The sequence below is a fragment of the Nicotiana tomentosiformis genome, chromosome 1 (genome assembly GCF_000390325.3).
Source record: "Nicotiana tomentosiformis chromosome 1, ASM39032v3, whole genome shotgun sequence".
Taxonomy (NCBI): domain Eukaryota; kingdom Viridiplantae; phylum Streptophyta; class Magnoliopsida; order Solanales; family Solanaceae; genus Nicotiana; species Nicotiana tomentosiformis.
In genome coordinates this window covers 16,811,740-16,818,816 of record NC_090812.1, presented here as the reverse complement: position 1 = coordinate 16,818,816, position 7,077 = coordinate 16,811,740, and the positions used below count along the sequence as shown (strand labels likewise).

The window sequence follows — 7,077 nt, the reverse complement described above, 5'->3', positions numbered from 1 at the left end:
TTATATTTATTGATGATATATTGGTGTATTCTCGTTCAGAGACTGAGCATGCAGATCATTTGCGTACTATGCTTAGAGTTCTACAAAAAAGGAAGTTGTATGCAAAATTCTCTAAATGTGAATTCTGGTTGAATTCTTTAGCTTTCCTTGGGCATATTATTTCAGGTGAAGGTATTCGGGTTGATACCCAAAAGATTGAGGCAGTGAAGTCTTGGCCTAGACCCACGATACCGACGGAGGTTCGTAGCTTCCTCGGTTTGGCAGGTTATTACAGGAGATTCGTAGAGGGATTTTCTTCTATTTCAACACCATTGACAAAGTTGACTCGGAAGGGAGCTAGGTTTCAGTGGACTGATGCTTGCGAGCGGAGTATCCAAGCATTGAAGGACAAATTAACTTCAGCACCGGTTCTAACACTCCTAGAGGGAACTGATGGTTATGCTATCTATTGTGACGCTTGGATTGGGTTGTGTACTGATGCAGTATGGTAAGGTTGTAGCTTATGCTTCTAGACAACTAAGAAAGCACGAGAAGAATTACTCGGCCCACGATTTAGAGATAGCCGCGGTGATTCATGCACTAAAGATGTGAAGGCACTATTTGTATGGCATTCATGTTGATATCTATATGGATCATAAGAGCCTTCAGTATATCTTCAAGCAAAAGGAATTAAATTTATGTTAGAGGAGATGGTTGGAGCTACTAAAAGACTATGACGTTGATATTTTATATCATTCGGGGAAGGTGAATATAGTAATCAACACCCTCAGTCGTAGATCTATGGGTAGCATGTCATATTTACAACCAGAGAAGAGTGGGATAGCCCATTACATTCATCATCTAGCTAGTCTTGGAGTTCGATTACTGGACTCAGGTGATACCAGAATTACTATACAGGACACGACAACATCCTCTTTAGTAACTGAAGTGAAGGAATGCCAGTACGAGGATCATGTGTTATCTCATTACAGGGATACAACCCCTCAGAAGGAGAAGACACCATTTGAGATTATAGGAGATGGAGTTCTTAGATATCGAGGACGATTATGTGTCCCTAATGTTGGAGGGCTGTGCCGGCAGATTATGGGAGAGATTCACTATTCTCGTTATTCTGTCCATCCAGGAGAAACAAAGATGTATCATGATATCAGGGGAATATATTAGTGGGACAGAATGAAAAAAGATATAGCGGAGTTTGTTGCTCAGTGCTCTAACTGCGAGTAGGTTAAGATTGAGCATCAAAAAACCCGGTGGATTATTGGAGGCTATAGAGATTCCGACTTGAAAATGGGAAGTAATTAATATGGATTTCATCGTAGGCTTACCTCGTACCCAGCGCAAGTTTGATTCTATATGGGTGATTGTTGATAGACTTACAAAATCAACCCATTTTCTGCCCGTTAGGACTACATATTCCGTAGAGGATTATGAAAGGCTTTATATTAAGGAGATAGTATGACTTCATGGTGTCCCTATATCTATTATCTCGGATAGAGGAGCTTTGTTTACAGCTAATTTCTGGAGGTCCTTCCAAAAAGGATTGGGAACTCAGGTAAGTCTTAGTACAACATTATATCCCCAAACAAACGAACAAGCTGAGCGTACTATTCAGACACTTGAGGATATGTTACGAGCCTGAGTGATAGACTTCAGGGGTAGCTGGGATACTCATCTGCCGTTTATTGAGTTCGCCTATAATAATAGCTATCATTCCGGTATTCATATGGGTCCATACGAAGCCTTTTACGGACGGAAGTGTAGGTCGCCTATCGGATGGTTCGATGTTGGGGAAACTAAGTTAGTAGGATGAGAGCTGGTACAACAGGAAATCGAGAATATTAAGCTTATACAGGAAAGGCTATTAGCAGCTCAAAGCCGTCAGAAGTCTTATGCGGATAATCGATGACGAGACTTGGAGTTTCAGGTTGACAACTGGGTATTCCTAAAGGTATCACCAATGAAAGGCGTTATGAGGTTCGGTAAGAAAGGAAAACTTAGCCCTCGGTACACTGGACCATATAAGATCTTACGCAAGGTAGGCCCGGTAGCATATGAGTTAGACTTGCCTTCTAACTTGGAGCCTGTGCATCTATTCTTTCATGTGTTTATGCTCCGTAAATGTATCAGAGATCCTTCTAGAATCGTGCCAGTTGATGATGTTCAGGTCCCAGAGCAGTTATCATATGAGGAAACTCCCATTGCTATACTAGATAGACAGGTTCGGAGATTGAAGACTAAAGACGTAGCTTCAGTGAAAGTACTTTGGAGAAATAATAATGTGGAAGAAATAACTTGGAAAGCCGAATAAGACATGAAGTCTAGGTATCCTCACTTGTCTCCTCTTCCATAGGAGGATCTGACTAAGACATCATAGCCTTAAGGTTCGTGTATGGATTCTTGTGTTAGTTATTATCATTGTTCGTGTGAGGCTATTGTCGTTATTGATGATTGTGGCCCTATGTGGCATTGAATTATCGGGTTTTCTATAGGAAGGGTTGGTAGTAGTGTTGTTACAAAGGCGACTCTGCCAAAAATTTATATAGATCCCGGGGAGTTAAACATTCGAGGACAAATGTTTCTAAGGGGGGAAGGATGTTACATTTTGCGTTTTCGTACGTTAAAGTTTCATCATAAGTTAATCGGTGTAGGCTCGAGAATGAGATTATTTTTGAGGTTATAAGTATTTATGCTATTTATAACAGGTGATAAGTGAGTGCCATAAAGATTAGAGGGTAAACAAATCAAAGAATAAGTATTCATTGAAGTTTGTTAATTTGGGATAAAATACAGTCCAAGCTATAATACCCCGTATTTATGGACTAGTGCCATACAAGGTACCACATGACCATGATAGTAAGATATATAAAGTGTGTTAAAAGTGATTAGTATTTTAAGTAATTTGAGATAATTCTTAATTATGTGGATAATTGGTTAATTTTGAATTTTTAGTGGGAGATTAATATGTAATTGGAAATTGGTGGATAAGTTTGGTGGAAACATTACCCCAACATGGAAGCAAGGGGTTAAATGGCTAAGACTAAAAATGACTCTTGGGCTATATGGCTAGGTGGCATGTTAAGAGGGATTTTGGAAAAATAATCCTTACAAAAGTGGCGCCCACAAACCCACAATTATAAGAGACCTTCTTACCTCATTAAGGTGTGATGTTAGGTTTGCTAAGTAACGTATGGAGCTCAAACAATTCATTAAAGAGAGATATCATACGGATTTGAAATAGCAACGTGATTTGCTACAACAAAATTCATATGAGACTACATAATGTAATAGCAACTTGATTTGCAATTCTAAGGGAGCCCGGTATAACCTTTCTCAAGAATATCATACGGATTTTTCCCTACTTCGATCTCGCCGTTACGTGTTTTATCGCGATTGACGTGTGTTAGAGGGATTATCAAGAGAATTGGCTCGGGTATGTTAAAGCTACCCCTTCTTTCCTTTTGGCATGATCCATATGATACAAACGAAACGAGCAAACACACAACTTTCATAAATGTCTCTATTCGTAGAAGCACTAGGGGTGCCTATGTTCTTGAATTCCCATGTGTCTTATTATTATATCTTCTGTTCATGGGTCTCAGAAAAATGCGTAATTGGTAAAGTTTATCCGAAAGGCATATTGATCTTATGACATTCCGAGAAATCTTATAAACCTACTTCTTATGCATTTCATTCGGTTATACATGTACATTGACCCATGACCATATGGCATTATATACACGTATATTATATGTATATGGGATATGGGAAAAGGTTACGGCGTTATATACGCACCACCACCTGATCAGTTGGTATATGTTGATAATTTCGCCTACAGAGGCCGAGATGATATAACGGGATGCCCTTAGAGGCTTGATGATGTTATGTACACATATACCTATGCATGATACGACATTTATACCCATATGCATGACTTTAAAAATATTTCAGGATTCACAAAGTTATTTAGACTTACAGGCGGATTCCTTTACTCCATATTTCTTCTATGTCCTTTATGTACTGATTTTCATGCCTTACATACTCGGTACATTATTCGCACTGACGCCCCTATTTCTCAGGTCCTGCATTTCATACCCGTAGGTGCAGGTAGATAGGCTAACGGTCCCCCTTTTTAGGGTCTTTGATCAGCGACAGTTGGTGTGCTCCACTTGATCCGGAGCTGTTACTAGTTTTGGTACGCTATTTTTGGTATGTAGATATGGGTACGACGGGGCCCAGTCCTGTCTTTTATTCAGTTGTACACTCTATTAGAGGTCTGTAGTTGGATAGTATGTGGCCTTGTCGGCTTCCAGTTTTGGATATATAGTTGTCTATAGCAGACTTGTCGGCTCGCCCTACCATATTCGGCATGTATATGTATATATGTCTTTTGGGCATGTTTTCCTCGCATATGTTATTCACGTAATTTAGCAGTTTATTGACAGATGTTATTCATGACCTACCCTTAATTCATGTTTATATCTTAGATGCATGCTTAGGGGTGTTCGACAGGTAGGACTCGGGCACTCGTTATGGCCCATCGGATTGGGTCGTGACACATATTTCGCTAAGAAAGGGTAGTTTCGTCCGGAATTTGCTTTGGGAGCGGATTAAATACCCCAAAACACCATTTTTGACACACTTTTGACATACATTAGACCTAGGGGAATCTTAGGAGAAGAAAGAGAAGCAATAGCACAAGGATTTCATCCATCCTTCCTCACTCAAATCCGGGTTTGGATTGTATTTATGTTTTCCTCTATTTTTGTTTCATTTGTGATGAAATCCTCCAAGTCTATGGAGTAAAACCTGGGTTTTGATGGATTTGGTGTATTGATGGTTGTTTGTGGATTATAACTCTATTTTTATGTATTTGAATCATTTTTGGAAGATTCAATTGTTGCATCTATGTTCACTTATGCTTGTATTCGAAAGAGGCATAACTTGTGATATATTTGCACTATATTGTTGGTTGAGTTCCTAGATTCTTCTAAGTAATCGAAAAAGGCTAGTTGAATCCTTGATTAAACCTAGTTAGGAGGATAATCTAAAGAGGTTCTCCTAAAGACCAATCCATTACGAATTCTTGCATATCTTCACCTAGCTTAAATTGGTGCATATTGTGAGGTTGAGACTTAATCGAGAGAGGAGTTTCTACTAAACAATTATACTGATAATTAAGTGAATTTGAGAGACTCCCTTGAATATTAGAAGTGAATTATCTAGAGTTAGATCTCGAACAATTATCTTGCACCTATCCTATCAATCCATATTTTATCCCATTGATAACTCTCTTGCTTACCTTTGTTGAGATTGTCATTAGTCAATAGCTATAGATTTTAGATTATTAATTATATAAACCTCAACTGTTGATCCTCTTGAATAGCAATCTAGCTACAAACTATGATAATACTGTTTAAATCCAATCCATGTGGACACGATATTATACTATACTATATTTGACTAGCGAGCACAATTTAAGTGTGTGTTTTGAGCTCGTCTAATTTTGGCATCGATGCCGGGGATTGGCAATTAATAGTGTTGGAAATAGTTTTTAGTGCTAATTCAGGAATTTATTTTTATTTTTACTTTTATTTTTGTTCTTCACGGGTTTCTCCTCCGTGTGCAGGCAACAGGTTAAGTTCGTGGTGTATGACACGATCTTCTTGTAGAGAAGTAATACACTACAAATCGGAATTGGAAAAACACCCGCGGCAACTGAGGAAGGAGAAAGAGTTTACCATAAGGTTCTTGGGGCAACCTTCAACCCAAGAACACATGGCTAATAACGATGACAATGAGATAGAGGCAGCTGCAAAGATAGCTGCTGAGGCAGCCCATAGATCTGCTGAGAAAATTGTCGAAGACAATATGGGTCGAAGATTCAATCTAAATCAACCCTTGATTGAAGACCAGTTCAAGAATGCGCTACCAAGGCCTGGTAGAGCATTGGGTGACTATGCCAGACCAGTCTACAATCAAGGATTGTCAAGTGTTAGAGCACCTCCAATTGCAGCCAATAATTTCGAGTTGAAGCAAGGTTTTCTTCAAACCATTCAAAGCAACTGTGTTTTCATAGGGAAGATGAACGAAGATCCAACCACGCATCTGATGGACTTCGAGGAGATTATGAACACTTTTCAATATAATAGGGTGTCACAAGATGTAGTGTATTCAAGGGCATTCCCCTTTTCACTTAAAGATGATGCGAAGCAGTGGCTTCGAAGCTTGCCAAATGGATCAATTAGAACATGGGAGGAAATGACCAGAAAATTTCTTGATAAATATTTATCCTTAGCCAAGACATGCAAGTTTAGAAGAGAAATCCATAACTTCTGCCAGAAAAAAAAATGAAACTGTTTTTTGAAGCATGGGAGAGGTTTAAGGAGATAGTTAGAAGATGTCAACATAGCGGAATTGAACTCTGAATGTAACTGCATAATTTTTGGGATGGATTGACACCGGCCTCACATAGAACTTTGAACAATGTAGTTGGAGGCCCTTTTATGAAGAAGACTCCAAAGGAGATAGTTACAATTCTTGATGAACTATCCGAAGATGCTAATCAGTGGCTCTCTGAGAGTATGGAAAGAAGAAAATCAACTGGTGTTTACCAAGTTGATGCTACTACATCTGCGCAAGTACAACTTGATGCTATGGCTAAAGAAATACGGAATCTAACTGTAGCTTCGATGCAAAATGTATGCCACCCAGCTTGTGATATATGTGGAAGAGGACACCCCACCCATGAGTGAGAAGCCTCAACTAAGGAAATGAATGCTATAGGAAACTATAATGTAATAGGTCAGAGGCACCCCGACTTTTCATGGAGTTCACATGGGGGTACTACATATGCATGGCAACAAAACAACCCTAGATTCCAAGAACAAGGAGCTACAAGTTTTTCAAAATCAGTAGAGGCAGCAGTATCACTCTCCACAGTCGAATCAATCTAGCATGGAAGATCTTATGAAGACCTTCATTATCAAGACAGATGAGAGGCTTCATGCCCATGATGCAGCTATCAAAGAATTGAGTACATCTTTTCGAAGACTGGAAAAACAGGTTTGGCACTTAGCT

The 7,077-nt window shown here is 39.2% G+C and overlaps 1 non-coding gene across 1 annotated transcript; it reads right to left on the bottom strand.

Annotated features, from left to right (window-relative positions):
- Positions 1–6,306: 6,306 nt before the first annotated feature.
- On the bottom strand, positions 6,307–6,415 carry LOC117273475 (small nucleolar RNA R71). Its single transcript, XR_004503479.1, has one exon. It is a non-coding gene; the product is annotated as a small nucleolar RNA R71 (small nucleolar RNA).
- Positions 6,416–7,077: the final 662 nt, after the last annotated feature.